Here is a 17,017-nt window from a genome sequence, read left to right as displayed (position 1 = left end):
AGCTGAGGGCCCCCAGCTCCCCAGGGCGGCCAGCACAGCCCCTGTCCTGCGAGCTTCCTACAGAGCAAGGAACGAGGGAAGCGCCTGCTGGAACTTAGACAGAGGGAGGGTTTCGTCCATCAGCCCCCCTCATGGCTGCGGACACAGTCACTGAGCAGCATGGAGAGCTCCGGAGCGGGGAGAAGCAGGCTCGGGCCACCTGCCCTGGCGAGGAAGACAGGAACCGAGCCGGGCGGGCCGGGCAGGAAGCAGCCGGCGCAGCCAAGCCCTGCTCTCTGCCTCCCGGGGAGCAGGACCCCAGCGGCAGGAGGCCGTGCGCACACCTTGCACACCTCGTGCGAAAGGGACCCTCCGGTCCGACCTTCAGCGGCTAAGAATCCCTAAGAATCCCGTCTGGAGGTGACCCGGAGGGAAGGACCGAGGAGCTGCCCGTCACAGCAGGGCTGGGCGGGACCAGGGGCAGGTGTGCGCAGCCGCTACTGCTCCCCGGACCCAGGCCCCTGGACCCTGCCTGCTCCTTGGTTCTGTCACAGCATCTGAGCCATCAGAACCAGACTGGACAGAGCTGAGCTGGCGGGGGGAAGAGAGGGGAGTCCCCTCGCTGTTAGCTCTTGGGGGTGGGGGTGGGGGGGGCTTGCTCTTGGTGTCTCGCTTATTTCCCAGCAGCTTCAGCACCTTCACGGTCTTGAACGTCCCCTTCTCCCTGCCCTCGGATTCAGCCCCCTTCTGGAACTCTTTCTTCTTAATCGTGGCTTCCAACATCTTATCTTCCTCTTCCTCCCTCTGCCGGTCCTCATCGCTCTGTGGGCCCTGAAAATCACTATTTTTAAAATATATTTTTATTGATTTCAGAGAGGGAGAGAGATATAAACACCAATAATGAGAAGGAATCACTGATCGGCTGCCTCCTGCATGCCCCACACTGGGGATTGAGCCCGCAACCAGGCTGTGCCCTGACCAGGAATCCAACAACCACCGAGCCACAGTGGCCAGGTGAAATTTTTATTTTTAATTTTAAAAAGTGTTATACTATATCTCAGCTATGGTATTTGCCCTAAGAAGTCAGACTCGCCCTGTCCCTGTTTCTCTCTGTCTCTGTGTGGGTCTGTGTGTGTCCCTCCATCTCTGTCTCTTATTTTTTTCTTTGATTCAGCATTTTACTCAATTCTTACCATAGACTGCTAACTGCCTTCCGTCTCCAGTCTCCCTCCCTATCCAATCTATCCTCCACACTGCTCCCAGGTTTACCTTACATTTCTTTTTTTAATATGTTTTTATTAATTTCGGAGAAGAAGGGAGAGGGAGAGATAGAAATATCAATGATGAGAGAGAATCATTGATTGCCTGCCTCCTGCAAGCCCTCTACTCGGGATGGAGCCTGAAACCTGGACATGTGCCCTGACTGGGGCTTGAACTGTAACCTCCTGGTTCATGGGTCGATGCACACCGGCCGGGCTACCTTATATTTCTGAAACACAGATCACTTTATCTAATGCCTCTATATAAAACCATGGAGAAAGTCCAAGGTATTGACCTTTTCTTTATGATTTGTGATTATTTTATCTTATCTAAGAAATCTTTGCCCATCTTAAAGTTGTAAAGATTTTCTTCTGTACTTTTTAAAAAATCTATTTTTTATTGATTTCAGAGAGGGAGAGAAGGAGAGATAGAAACAACAATGATGAGCCCTAGCCAATTTGGCTCAGTGGATAAAGCGTCAGCCTGCGGACTGAAGGGTCCTGGGTTCGATTCCGGTCAAGGGCACATGCCCGGGTTGCGGGCTTGATCCCCAGTAAGGGGTGTGCAGGAGGCAGGCGATCAATGATTCTCTCTCATCATTGATGTTTCTATCTCTCTCTCCCTCCTTCCTTCCTCTCTGAAATCAATAAAAACATGTTAAAAACAACAACAACAATTATTTTTTAAAAAATGAAACATCAATGATGAGAGGGAATCATTTATCGCTGCCTCCTGCACACCCCACACTGGGGATCGAGCCTGAAACCTGGGCATGTGCCCCTGACCAGAATCAAACCCGGGACCTTCCAGTCCACAGGCCAACGCTCTATCCATTGAGCCAAACCAGCTGAGGGTCTTCTGTGCTTTTGAAGAAGTTTTATAGTTTTAGCTTTATGTTTAGGTCTAATATATTCCTCAGTGTATAGTACAAGGTAGTGGTTGAGGTCAATTTTTTTCCCCATAAGGGTATCAAGTTGATCCAACACTATTTGTGGAAGACTATTTCCCCCACCCCCCTATGAATTACCTTGGTACCTGTATTAATTATCTATCATTTTGAAACAAATTACCCCAAAACTTAGAAGCTGGAAACAGCAAATATTCATTACCTCATAGTTCCTGTGGTTAAGGGATCTGGGTACAGTTTAACTGGGTGCTCTGGAAAAAGGTTCTTCATGAGGTTGAGTCAAGCTGTTGATCAGGGCTGTAGTCTCATCTGAAGGCTAGATTCAAGGGGATAGAAGTTCATTTCAAAGCTCATTCATGTGGTTCTTGGCAGGCCTTGGTCCTTTGCCACTTGGGCCTCTCCATGGGGCTGCCTTACAATATGGCAGCTAGTTCTTTAAACAATAGCCGGCCATCCAAGAGAGAAAGAGTGCCCCCAAAATATAAGCCATCAGATTTTCTTTCATTTTTTAACATGTTTTCATTGATTTTAGGGAAAGAGGAAGGGAGAGGGGGAGAGAGAGAGAAACATGGATGTGAGAGAGGAGCATTTATCAGCTTCCTCCCACATGCACCCTGACAGTGGATGGAGCCCGCAACCTGGGCACGTGCACTGACTGGGAATAGAGCTAGCAATCTTTCAGTGCACCAGACAATGCTCAACCAACTGAGCCACATCAGCCAGGGCCATAGTTTTTTTTAAACCTAACTCCAGAAGTAACATCTATCATTTCTGTCAGCCCACACTCAAGGGGAGGAGATTACATAAGGATGTAATTACCAGAGGGTAGAAGATATTGGGGGCCATCTTAATGGCTGCTTTCAACAACATCCTTTTTCAAAAACCAATTGACTGCCCTGACCGATTTGGCTCGGTGGATGGAGCATCTGCCTGCAGACTGAAGGGTCCCAGGTTCGATTCCAGTCAGGGGCATGTGCCTTGGTTGCAGGCGCATCCCCAGTGGGGGGTGTGCAGGAGGCAGCTGATCGATGTTTCTAACTCTCTATCCCTCTCTCTTCCTCTCTGTAAAAAATCAATAAAATATATATATTTTTTTAAAAAAACAATTGACTATATATGTTTTGTATATTTCTAGGGTCTGTTTGTTTCACTGGCCTGTTTATTTGTCCATATATTAATGCCATGCTGCCTTGATTTCTGTAGCTTTATATAAAGTTGTCTTATGGTCAAGTAGTATAAGTCCTTCAACTTTAGTTTTTTCAAAATTATTTAGACTATTATAAGTTCTTTGTATTTCCATATACATTTTAGAATCAGCTTTTTGCCCTAAGCCAGTTTGGCTCAGTGGATAGAGGGTCGGCCTGTGGACTGAAGGGTCCCCGGTTCAATTCCGGTCAAAGGCCCAGGCCCGGGTTGGGGGCTCAGTCCCCAGTAGAGGGAGTGCAGGTGGAGGCAATCAATGATTCTCTCTCATCATTGATGTTTCTATCTCTCTCTCCTTTCCCCTTCCTCTCTGAAATCAATAAAAATATATATTTTTTAAAATCAGCTTGTCAATTTGTATGAAAAACCCACTGGTATTTTAATTGGCATTGCATTGAATTTACAAATCAATTTCTCAATAACTATTATCTTAATAATATTGTCTTCTAATTCGTTAACATGTAGTCACAATACATATATCTGACAAAAGATAAATATCCAAAATATATAAAGAACCCCTATAACAGCCGAAACCGGTTTGGCTCAGTGGATAGAGCGTCGGTCTGCGGACTGAGGGGTCCCGGGTTCGATTCTGGTCAAGGGCATGTACATTGGTTGCAGGCACATCCCTGGTGAGGGGTGTGCAGGAGGCAGCTGGTCGATGTTTCTAGCTCTCTATCCCTCTCCCTTCCTCTCTGTAAAAAATCAATAAAATATATTTTAAGAAAAAAAAAGAACCCCTATAACAAAATAATAAAAGAGCAACCCAATATTTTTTAAGTAGGCAAGACTTGAACTGACACAACAAAAAAATCTATAAATATCTAATAAGCATATGAAAAGATTAATTATTAGGAAAATGCAAATTAAAGCCACAATGAGATACCACTTCATATCATCCAGAATGTCTAAAATTAAACAGACTGATGCCCGGGGCTCTGTGGCTCAGTTGGTTGAGCGGCGTCCCATGCACTGAGAGCCGCTGGTTCAATTCCTGGTCAGGGCACAGGCTCAGGTTTCGGACTCAGTCCCTGGTAGGGTGCGTGTTGCAGGCGGTGGACCCATGTTTCTCTCATATCGATGTTTCTCTCTCTTTTTCCCTCTCCCACTCTCTCTAAAATCAACAAAACTTTTTTTTTTTAACTGACAATAGCAAGTGTTGGCTAGATTTGAAGCAACTATAACTCTCATATATTGATTGCTGCTGGCAGTGTAAAATGGATAGCAGTTTGACAGTTTTCACAAATTTTAACATATCCCTATCCTATGACCCAGAAATACAATTTCTAGGTATTTATTCAAAAGAATGAAAACATACACCTGCAAAAAAGTATCACATAAGAATTTTTAAAACAGCTTTATTCACAATAACTAGAAACAACCCAAATGTCCATCAACAGAGAAACAGATAAACATATTGATTATTAATGGACTATTACTTAACAATAAAAAGGAGTGAACCACTAATGGGTATAGCAACATGGATAAATCTCTAAACACATGATGAGCAAAAGGAGCCAGATATATAATAATATAACCTATATGATTCCATTTATATGACATTCTAGAACCAACAAAATTGATCTATCATGTGGTGGAATAAAGATGGCCCAAATTTTTGTCACTATCCTCACTAAAGGTGGGGTTTATTTCACCACCCCTTTTAATTTAGGCTGGAGTTGTGACTGCTCTGACCTACAGAATATAGCAGAAGTGATGCTGTATCAGTTTGTGGTCTAGTCTTTTTTTTTCCCCCAAATATATTTTTCTTGATTTTAGAGAGTATGGGAGAGGGAGAGAGAGATAGAAACATCAATGATGAGAGAGAATCATTAATCAGCTGCCTCCTGCATGCCCCCTACTGGGGACTGAGCCTGAAACCTGGGCAACATGCCCTGACCAGGAATGGAACCGTGACCTCCAGATTCATGTGTCGACTCCAGACTGGTCTAGTCTTTAAGGGACTAAAAGATTCCACTTTCTGCCTGGCTTTCCTACTTGACTAGTTTTATTTATCCTTGATCTATACCATGGCACACTACTGGACAAGGGAGAAAAGAGATGGGAGAGTAGGCAGATAAAATTCAGAAAGAATGCCAAGCTGGTGTGGTTCAGTGGTTGAGTGTCAATCTATGAACCAACAGGTAGGTCACTGTTAGATTCCTGGTCAGGTGGTCAGGGCACATGCCTGGGTTGCAGGCTCGATCCCCAGTAGGGGGTGTGCAGGAGGCAGCCAATCAATGATTCTCTCTCATCATTGATCTTTCTATCTCTTTCTCCCCTCTCCCTTCCTCTCTGATATCAATTAAAATATATATGTATATTTTTTAAAAAAAGTAATCACAGCAAATACAGACTGCTTGATAGTAGCTTATATGGGAGCAACTTAAATAGATGGATAGATAAAATCTTCCACTTTATCCTTCTGGGAACCCATGTTAGGAGGAAGCCCAAATAGCTGTATAGAGGAAAAATTAGGTCCCGAACTAGCAGTACTACCTGAGCTCCCATCCAAGAGCCAATTCCAACTTTCCAGCCATGAGAGTGAGTCACCTCAGAAGTGAATTCTCCAGCCTCAGTCAAGCTATCCCAATCAATGCCACAGAGAGCAAAAACAAATTTATTTCACTAAACCTGAAAAAGTGGCTATATCATGAATAAATAAGTAATTTTTGTTGTTTTAAGCTACTAGTTTTGGGACGGTTTTACATGTCAATAGATAACCAAAACATATGGCAATAAAAATCATATCAGTAGTTGCCTTGGGGAAGGGGGAGATCATTTGCAAAGGGCACAAGGTGATTTCAGGAGTGATGGAAATGTTCTATATCTTGATTGGAGTAGTAGTTATAAGAATTTATCAAAACTTTTTGAACCATTGCCGAAACCGGTTTGGCTCAGTGGATAGAGCGTCGGCCTGCGGACTGAAGGGTCCTGGGTTCGATTCCGGTCAAAGGCATGTACCTTGGTTGCGGGCACATCTCCAGTGGGGTTGTGCAGGAGGCGGCTGATCGATGTTTCTCTCTCATCGATGTTTCTAGCTCTCTATCCCTCTCCCTTCCTCTCTGTGAAAAATCAATAAAATATATTTAAAAAAAACTTTTTGAACCATAGACTTAAAATCTAAATATTATAATGTATATACATTTACATTATTATTTAAAAATAATAACTTTGCTGACTCTTTTTTTTAATCTTTATTGTTGAAAGTATTACATATGTCCCCTTTTCCCCGCATTGATCCCCTCCAGCCTGCTCCCACTCCCCCACCCTAGGCCTTCACCACCCTATTATCTGTGCCCATGGGTTATACATACAAGGTCTTTGGTTGATTACCTCCCATCCACCCTCCCTCGACTTCCCTCTAAGATTCCTCACTCTGTTCCATGTTTCCATATCTCTGGTTCCATTCCATTCATCCGTTTATTTTGTTAATTAGGTTCCACATCTGAGTGAGATCATGTGGGACTTGTCTTTCTCTAACTGACTTATTTCACCTCCCAAGCTGTCTCAAAGGGTAAGAGATTCTTCTTTTTTACTGCTGCATAGTATTCCATGGTATGAATGTACCACAGCTTTTTTTATTGTTGACTCTCTATTAACTAGAAAATAAAGATTAAATTCCTTGGCTTGCTGGTAGACTCTTCACAATGTAGCCCCAGTCTGAATTTCCAAGATATTCCATTCCCGCTCTTTATATTAAATCTAAATAAAATGATTTGCAGCCTCACATTTGCCCAGGCTTCTTGTTGTTCTGTCTTCCTGGCATATCACTCCTTCTGATCTCAGGCTGCTGAAGTCCCAGTCATCCTGTGACACCCACCTCTTCCCATCCCTGTGCTGAGATGGTCTTAGTCGCCCCCTCCTCTTGCTTGCAGAACACTTTGTGAATACTTTTATTACAATATTTGTCACATTTTGTTTACATGTTTCTCTCCTTCACTACACCCTGACTTCCTTCAGGGAAGATACAACTTCTGAATCATCTTTGTATCACCATAATCTAAGTACCTGGCAGCTAATAGATAGTACTCAGTAAGTGGTGAATGAATTGTAGTATATTAGCCAGAGTCTCCTTTTGCTTTGCTCATTACTTTACGGTTCTTCTCCAGTACTCTATGGTAAAGGTGTCTCTTGAGTCTCCATCCACTGCCATCTCTCTCTCTCTCTCTCTCTCTCTCTCTCTCTCTCTCTCTCTCTCTCTCTTCCCTGTGGCAGTCTCTAAAATCTCACCCAACATCATGGCTACAACTACTTCTTCAAAAGTCGTTCATTATCAGCAAATGTTTACTGAGCATTAAGGACATTATACTGATAACTTGAATACAAGAACTTATAAAAGAATCCACAGGACTTGAGAATTTGAAGAGAACTGAATATTGAAGACAAGAGAAAGAAAGGAATCATATATCTGATTTAATTCTGAGTCTGTGTGCCCTAGAGAGCATTTGAGATTTTGCTCCCTGGCATATATCATCAGTTTGGCTCAAATAAACTTTCATAAAAATTGTAAAAGAAAAAAAAAAAGAGGGAGAGAGAGAGAGAGAGAATAAGGAAGCATCATCAAATGGGGAAGTATGAAGGAGGAATTAGTTTTGTAGAAAAATAATGAGGCCCTGGACTGGTAGCTCAGTTGATTATAGCATCATCCTGTTACGCTAAGGTTGTGAGTTCGATCCCCGGTCAGGACATATATAAGACTCAACCAGTGAGCCCTAGCCAATTTGGCTCAGTGGATAGAACTTCAGCCTGAGAACTGAAGGGTCCCAGATTCCATTCTGGTCAAGGCACATACCTTGGTTGCAGTGGCAACCAATCGATGTGTCTCTCTCACATCAATGTTTCTCTCTGTGTGTCTCTCCCCCTCCCACTCCCTCTAAAAACCAATGGGAAAATATCCTTGGGTGAGGATTAACAAAAAAAAACAACAACAAAAAAAGAATCAACCAATGGAAAAAAAAATAAAGAATCAACCAATGAATTCATAAATAAGTGGAACAACAAATCCATGTTTATCTCTCTCAAATAAAAAAAAAAAAGGAATTTTGTCTTAGCCATGTTGGGTGTCATACAAGTGAAAATGTGTTATAAATAGAAATGCAGAATTTTGCTCATTTGTGAGTGCCTCCCCCGCCCAAAAAAATATGTGTATATATATTTGACAAATCAAAGAATCCCATAAAGTTTATAATAAATGCCTCAAAGATGTACATATTCCTGTGAAAGCATATAATAGGAGAAATTGACCTGCTCAAGTAGGTTGGCTCTAATTATTGAAGGAAGAGTAGAAGTTGACCAGGGGGTGGGAGGGAAAATGTCCTAGGCAAAAAGAACAGCTCGAGCAAAAGCCTACAGCAAAGAGAAAGAAAGTATATTAGTCATTGCCAGGGGCTAAAGGAGGGCGAGGGAGGAAGGAAGGGCCTGCTGATGGGTATAGAGTTTCTTTTTGAAGTGATGAAAATATTCTGGAATGAGATAGTGGTAATGGCTGCACAACTTTATGAATATACTGAAATCCTCTGAATTGTGTACTTTAAAGAGGTAAATTTTGTGGTATATGCATTATATCTCAATTTTTGAAAATATATTTTTATTGATTTCAGAGAAGAGGGGAGAGGAAGATAGAAAAATCAATGATGAGAAAAAATAATCGATCAGCTACCTCCTGCACACCCCACACTGGGTTAGCCGGCAACCCGGGCATGTTACCTGACTGAGAATTGAACCGTGACCTCCTGGTTCATTCGTAGGTCGACACTCAACCACTGAGCCACGCCAGCCAGACAATATATCTCAACTTTTTAAATAAAAAATAAATAAAATAAAGATAAAGATGAATGCCAGTTCAACAACATCAATAACAAGAAATGTTATACAGGTCATAGCACCTTCAAGAAACTAGAAGACAGCATGGCCAAAACACAGAGTGACAGCGAGCATGATGCATGACAAGGCTGAAGAGGTTGTACACGGGCCGGCAGGTGTGGCTCAGAGGTTGAGCATCGACCTATGAACCAGGAGGCCACAGTTTGATTCCTGGTCAGGCCACATGCTGGGGTTTCGGGCTTGGTCCACAGTAGGGGGCGTACAGGAGGCAGCCAATCAATGATTTTTCTCTCATCACTGACATTTCTAGCTCTCTCTCCCTCTCCCTTCCTCTCTGAAATCAATAATATATATTTAAACCCTAGCCAGTTTGGCTCAGTGGATAGAACCTCGGCCCTCGGACTGAAGGGTCCTGGGTTTGATTCCAGTCAAGGGTTGCAGGCTCAATTCCCAGCCCCGGGAGCATGTGTAGGAGGCAACCAGTCGATGTGTCTCTCTCACATCAATGTTTCTCTATCTCTCCTCCTCTCTTCCACTCTCTCTAAAAATCAATGGAAAAATATCCTCGGGTAAGGATTAACAAAAAAATACAATAAAATATATTTTAAATAAATAAACTTTTTAAAGAGGTAAGTACACAAAATGACAAAGGGGCCATACGTAGGGAAATAAAGGTAAGGCATGAGACAACAAGGAGATCAAAGGGCGCTGGCTGGATGACACAGTTGGTTGGAGTGCCATTGGCCAATACACCAAAAGGCTTCGGGTTCTAGTCCGGGTGCGTACAGGAGGCAAACAATTGATGTTTCTCTCTCACTTGATGTTGCTCTCTTTCCCTTTCTCTCTCTCTCTCTAAAACATCAAAAACATATCCTCAGGTGAGGACTTTTTTTAAAAAGGAGATCAAAGGGTCAGAATGCAAAGACAGATCAAGAGGTTACACAGTGAACCTCTCCCCAAGCCACAGCTGAGGAGTCGAAAGAAAGAAATGGAACCTGCAAGGACATTAGACAAAAAGGCCACAGGGCAGGAGAAAAAGCAGCACAACAGACTTGCACGCAGGCCAAGAGAGGAGAGGGTTCCTCAGAGCAGATGATGGTCAGCATTACTGACATTGCGAAGAGGCTTAAGAGGACAGAAATCAAGAGAAGTCTTTGAGCCCGGCCAGTGTTTGAGCGTTGACCTGTGAAAGGCCATGGGTTCGATTCCTGGTCAGGGCACATGCCTAAATTTTGGGCTCGATCCCCAATAGGGGACATGCAGGAGGCAGCTGATTGATGATTCACTATCATCATTGATATTTCTATTGCTCCCTCTCCCCTTCCTCTCTCTGAAATCAATAAAAACACATTTTTTTAAAGTCTTAGAATTGGGACATAGATGACTATAGACACAGCCATGTGAGAGTGGGCCCTGGGGGAGAAAGCCAGATGGCAGAGGAATAATGAGAGAATGAGTCATGAAGACATGGAGGCACACAGTATTTGGCAGTGAAAGGAGGAGGAAAAATGGGACAGTAGCTTAAAGAAGGTGGGGTCATATAGAGGCCTTTCTCAAAATAAGTGAGACATGAGTGTCTGAGAATGAAAAAAGGAAGCCAGGAAAAATGAATTGTTTTAAAATGTGGAGAAAACAATTCATGAAATAAATTCTCTTGAGGAGACAGGAGAGGATGGGATCAAGACACAGGTGGAAAGCACAGACTTAGAAATGAGACAGCCTTTTACTCTAAGGTAGAGAGAGACAGAAATGGATAGTGATAGAGATTATTTTTAGGTGGAAAGGAGTTTGGATAATGTCATCGGCCTCTGTCTTCTCAATAAAATTAAGAGATAATAAATTTACTAAGCATCCACCATGGCACTGGCCTAAACACTTTTTTTATATTAACTGTTTGTTTTAATCCTCACCCGAGAAGGTGCTTTTATTTATTTTTCTTTATTTTTTTAAAATATATTTTTATCTATTTCAGAGAGGAAGGGAGAGGGAGAGAGAGATAGAAACATCAATGATGGGAGAGAATCTTTGACTGGCTGCCTCCTGCACGCCCCACACCTGGGATTAAACCCACAACCTGGGCATATGGCCAGACCAGGAATCGAACTGTGACCTCCTGGTTCATAGGTTGATGCTCAACCACTGGGCCTTGCTAGCCAGGCCCTCACTCAGTTAACTCTTCCTTTTGAGTTCCTGGGCTCCAGGTCTCCCCATTGGACAGGATTCTCCTAGTAAAGTTAAAAATGACAGAGAATTATTTTTGCTCCCAGAAATGAGGCCTGAAGTCATCCACACACCTGGGCAGCTTTACTAAACCTTATAAAGTGAGTGTTTGAGCCCTGGCTGGTGTTGCTAGTGGTTAGATAATTGGCCCCTGCACCAAGGGTGGAGAGTTCGATTCCAGGTCAAGGGTTCTATTCCCAAAGGCATATATATACCTGGGTTTCAGTTGGCTCCCTGCCCCTGGTCCAGGCAAGTTCAGGAGGCAACCAGTCCATGTGTCTTTCTTATATCGATGTTTCTCTCTCTCTCTCTCTACCTATCTATCTTTCGTGGACATTGGCATTAGAATTGGGGTCTCAGTAGGCCTTGTGTTTCAGGGGAGATTCTCTAATTTAAAGTGACTTAAAGAGGAACAGACAATTTCTTGCTGAGATTATTCCTGTAGCCCTTAACACAGGTAACACACCTGCTTTTTCAAAACCAAATTTGAATTTGCTAAAAACTTTTTATATGTTTCATAATTATTTACATCACCAAGGAAACAGAACATTTTACAAGAAGCCAAATTGTCTCTATTCTCCTCTTCAAATGTCAGCAGTATGTTGGCAAAGATTCTTAGAGGAGTAAGAACAGAAAAGTAACAACACTAAAAAGGCAAAAACCTCCTTATATAGAAACATCAATCAAAAAATGTCACAACCCAAATTTTATTTCACAGAAAGGCAAACTGGATTTAGGATAAATTTCAGGCAAATTTGCATCATTGATATCACTTCCGCCAGCAATATGTATTAGTATTATTTTCACATCAAAACATTGTGAAGGCCGAAACCGGTTTGGCTCAGTGGATAGAGCGTCGGCCTGCGGACTCAAGGGTCCCAGGTTCGATTCCAGTCAAGGGCATGTACCTTGGTTGCGGGCACATCCCCAGTAGGGGGTGTGCAAGAGGCAGCTGATCGATGTTTCTCTCTCACGATGTTTCTAACTCTCTATCCCTCTCTCTTCCTCTCTGTAAAAAATCAATAAAATATATTTTTTTAAAAAAAACATTGTGAAGGCCCTAGCTGGTTTGGCTCAGTGGATAGAGCATCAGCCTGCGGGCTGAAGGGTCTCGGGTTCGATTCTGGTCAAGGGCACATGCCCGGGTTGCGGGCTTGATCCCCAGTAGGGGGCGTGCAGGAGGCAGGGGATCAATGATTCTCTCTCATCATTGATGTTTCTATCTCTCCCTCTCCCTTCCTCTCTGAAATCAATAAAAATATATATATTAAAAATATATATTGTGAAGAACACCCAACATTTTAATGCCCTTATGCTATTTTCTGAAGGTATGAACATTCATACAATTCAATATTACAGTTCACATGTGCATGGAGAACTGGGTTGATTCAATTTTATGACTCAAAGGATAAATACCTCCACAAATGCATTTAGATGCAGGGCAGCTAGACAACCAATTGGGAGTCAAACTCAGATACAAAGATGTAGAGATCCGTTGTTACTGAAATGTGAACAAGGAGCAAACACAGCACAGAATGGAACTGGGTTTAAGAATGTGTCAGTGAATCCGCCTACAGACAGCTCTGGGCACTGTTCCTGAAATGGGAGGAGGCTGTCCTCACCTCTCCCTCGGTAGCACCATGTGCCACAGAAATCATTTTCGTGTTGGAAGTGCATTTTGATATGCTGTCTCCCTTCCCTCATATCCTTCCTCTTCACTCTGAGAAACAAACTGACGTTCACCTCAGTAACTGCTGCATTTGCGGTCAGGGGAGGAAGTGCGGTGGGGAGATGGGGGGAGTTTTATAAAACCCCTGTGGAGCTAAGCTGCCCTTGGCATCACTCAGGCTGGCCTGCTCTCTGACTCCTCCTAGTGGTTGTGGAGGGAAGACTAATTCCTTTCAGTGAGGTGGAAAGCTAAATTGTGGGCAATAGAGAAAGACCTCCAATGAAGGTCAGTGCAGAAGCACAGTAGTGATGGATAAGCTTTGACCTATTTCTTCATTCTTTGTGGACAGACTTAGGAGGAGTGATAAATGGCAAACATCTAGTCTATTACTGGGAAGAGAAGCCTACAGTTTTTCTAACTGCTCTGTGTGAAGGCTCAGGGAAAGAGCAGCTGTGCCTGACACGAAAGCAGTCTGAGTTTAAACTGTCAAAGCCATTGCATTAACAGCTTATCATTGACTAGAGGCCCGGTACACGAATTCGTGCATGGGTGGGGTCCGCCAGCCTGCCCCGATTGGGGTAGGGGGGGCCAATCGGACACGGGGCTGCCCTGGAGGAGGGGCCATGGGTGGTTGGCGGGCCGGCCCCGCCCCCTGGTTGAACTCCCGGTTGAACTCCAGGTGGAGGGGACAATTTGCATATTAGCCTTTTATTATATAGGATATGCAGCCACAGTCCTGGGGGCTCCACATATGAGCAAGTAGTCTCTTATAACAGAGGCAGGTCATCTTCTAATAACTATTTCTTTTTATTTCTTTTTTATTTTTATATTTGAGAGAGGGAGAGAGAAACATTGGTGTGACAGAGAAACATCGATCACTGCTTCCCGTATGCGCCCCTGCAACCTAGACATGTGCCATGACCAGGAATCGAATCCTCAGCCTTTTGGTGTACGGGAGGACAATCCATCCAACTGAGCCACCGGCCAACGCTCTAATTACCTTTTCTAATCAGAGCTAAATGTTATGCATCTACATGTGTAAGTAAATAACAGGCTGAGGGTCATCTCATGCCATTTGACCTTATGCTATCTGCATGTCTTTTCAAGAAAGTTCTATATAGTCCCAAAGTCCCACCAAGCCTCTGTCTCTCCGAACAGAACAAAAAGATACCTACAGGTTCTCAAAATCTGTTTTCTCCATTACTTTTGCTTCTTGAACAGGCTCCAACCCTCTTTTTGAGTCTTTACATCATATTTCATTCCCTTTTTGTCACTGCTTAGCTATGTAGATTTTGGTCCTTGTATTTCTACCAGAGATCAGCTCTTCTTTTCTCCTGTTACTTCTCCTGTTCTTCTCTCCTATTGGTTTAGAGTTATCTCACCACAATGATACAGAAGGCTGTCCTTGCTACTCCCTTATTTACTTCTATAGTGTTTTCAAGGTCATCCCCCTGCACACACACATACACACTCAGTATTTACATGGGGTCCAGATGCCCTGGGCCCAAGTAGACTCCTTCTAAATAGACATGCAGAGCCTGAATCCATAGCTCTTGGGTAGTTTGACCCTAAAGTACCTGCTAAACTGAATGAAGGGAGAGCAAAGCTGTGAGTGGTGAATGTGCAAGGTGGATCACTCACCATAGAACAGAAAACACTGAGAATACAGACTCCGTGTTAATCCCAGTGACCCAACACTTGTTTTCTAAGTTCTCATAAACATTTCCTGCTGCCTAGGAGATAGGGAAGTTCTGAAAACATACTAATGGTACCCTCTCTGACAATCACACTGAGAAACAGGAAGCTTGTGTGTTGGGGAAAGCAACTTATTTCATTGTAAGTTATAGCCATCACAATTAATACTTGTGTTGTAATTTGCAATATGCACATCACTTTTATAAATATAAGCTGATTTGATCTCTTCAGCATTCTAGTAAAAAAGTCCCCCAAAAGTGTCCTTATTTCCATTTTATAGATGCAGAACATTCAGAAAGGTTTAGTGACGTATCCAGAATCAAGCAGGCCGAAAGTGGACACAAAGCAGAATGAAAAAAAAGGAAAATTCCAAGAAAGAAAGAAATAAGTGAATTATCTTCAGAGAACTGTTGGCATCTTAATACTACGATGTAGGGGGCCCTCTGTCAATTCAGGGACAGGGGAGTGCAACAAAGACACTCAGCTCTACTAGTCTCCCCAACTCTGAACTCTGAGACCCAGTTGCAGAGGAAACCTGGGGGGTTGGCCCACAGCTCTACCCAAAGGGGACTGTGCAAACCCTGGGCTTTATCCTCAGTTCCAACTTCCAGCTTCCTTCCTTTCTTATGCATATTTGCCAGTGACTATAAAAAACGGAACTGGAGTTAATACTGCATAAGTAGAACCCTGCCTTTCTGCCTTTCCCTCACATCCTCACACTCCTGATTTTGTTTTTTAACCCTCACTCTAGGATATTTTTTCCATTAATTTTTTAGAGAGAGTGGAAGGGAGGCAGGAGGGGGAGAAAGAGAAAGAAACATCAATGTGAGAGGGACACATTGATTGTTTGCCTCCCACACACCCTGAACTGGGGCCGGGGATCAAATGTGCAACCCAGATATGTGCCCTTGACTGAGAATGGAACTCAAGACCTTTCAGTGTACAGGCCAATGCTCTAACTACTGAAAAAAAACCGGCCAGGGGCACAGTCCTAATTTTTTCTGCTCCTCCTGCTGTTCACCAATTTCTCCTGCCTCAGCATCACTCACTTCCTCTCCATTTTTTGCATGAGTCTTTCTCTCCCCAGCCCTCCTCCTCACTGTTTTCCTCCAAGCTCCTGGAGGAACGGAACAGCTCCCCTGTAAGGAGTCTGTGAAACACAGGAACAGGCTGTTGTTGACTGACCTGGCGTGTGGAAGACGGCACAGGAAACCACACTGATATCCTAGCGCCGGTCAACCTGGGCCGGGCTGGAGTTTCCCTTCTGTTCTATTGGCAGCAGCTCTAGGGAGTCCAGATGGTCCTTGAAAAAAATCCCTGGCCCAAGGATATAAAGGCAGAGTTGATTTTTAAGACCCTAGAAATAATAAATTACTGTTTATGCACTTTGGAATCGGGTTGAATCTAGGAACCCTGGTAGCTGGAATGTGACCTAAACCTAGAGGGAGTACAATGTGGCCTCATCCAAGGGTCATTAAGCCTTGAACATAGTCAGGTACTCCCTGGGACAGTGCTGGTGGGAGGAACATCAGTGCTGAGACTGAAGACTGGGAACGACATAGGCCACTCCTTGGAGCTAGGAAGAGGACAGCTTAGAAACTTCCACCCCAAAGGAATATGGTTCAGGGGGAGCTCTTCCACTCCCCAGGACTTGAGGAGGGAACAGTGCTGGGTTGAGCACATCATCCACACATTTCTACTTCTGCACGGTCCCGAATTCAGCATCACAGAGGTGAGCACATGCACACATCTCCTCCTTGTGAAGAAAGATGCCCCTTCTGGGGTTGGGAGCTGATTATATTCTGGTTTCACATTTGTTTACACACACACACACACACACACACACACACACACACACACTAATAAAAGGGTAATATGTTAATTAAACCAAACAACTTCCTGACGACTTTCTGGACAAAGCCATGGTGGCGGGGCCGAGGCAGAGGCAGTTATGGGCGATCAGGCCAACAGGGGAAAGCAGTTAGGGGGATCAGAACAGCAGGGGAGAGCAGTTAGGGAGATCAGGCCGGCAGGCAGGTGAGCGGTTAGGAGCCAGTGGTCCCAGATTGCGAGAGGAATCTCCAACTGCTGGTTTAGGCCTGATCACTGGGGGATCAGGCCTAAACTGGCAGTCAGACATCCCCCAAGGGTTCCCCGATTGGAGAGGGTGCAGGTTGGGCTGAGGGACCCCCCCACCTCCGTGCACGAATTTCGTGCACCGGGCCACTAGTGTGTGTGTGTGTGTGTGTGTGTGTATT

General features: G+C 43.8%; 1 pseudogene across 1 annotated transcript in view; it reads left to right on the top strand.

Moving 5' to 3' along the window:
• The window catches only part of LOC307097903 (ribosomal RNA processing protein 36 homolog), a 415,062-nt pseudogene that overhangs the window by 54,121 nt on the left and 343,924 nt on the right, over nt 1-17,017 (top strand). The gene's annotated exons all lie outside the window — the stretch shown is intronic.

This window comes from Cnephaeus nilssonii (assembly GCF_951640355.1).
Source record: "Cnephaeus nilssonii genome assembly, chromosome: 4".
NCBI classification, from domain to species: domain Eukaryota; kingdom Metazoa; phylum Chordata; class Mammalia; order Chiroptera; family Vespertilionidae; genus Cnephaeus; species Cnephaeus nilssonii.
This window is presented reverse-complemented; position numbering and strand designations above follow the sequence as displayed.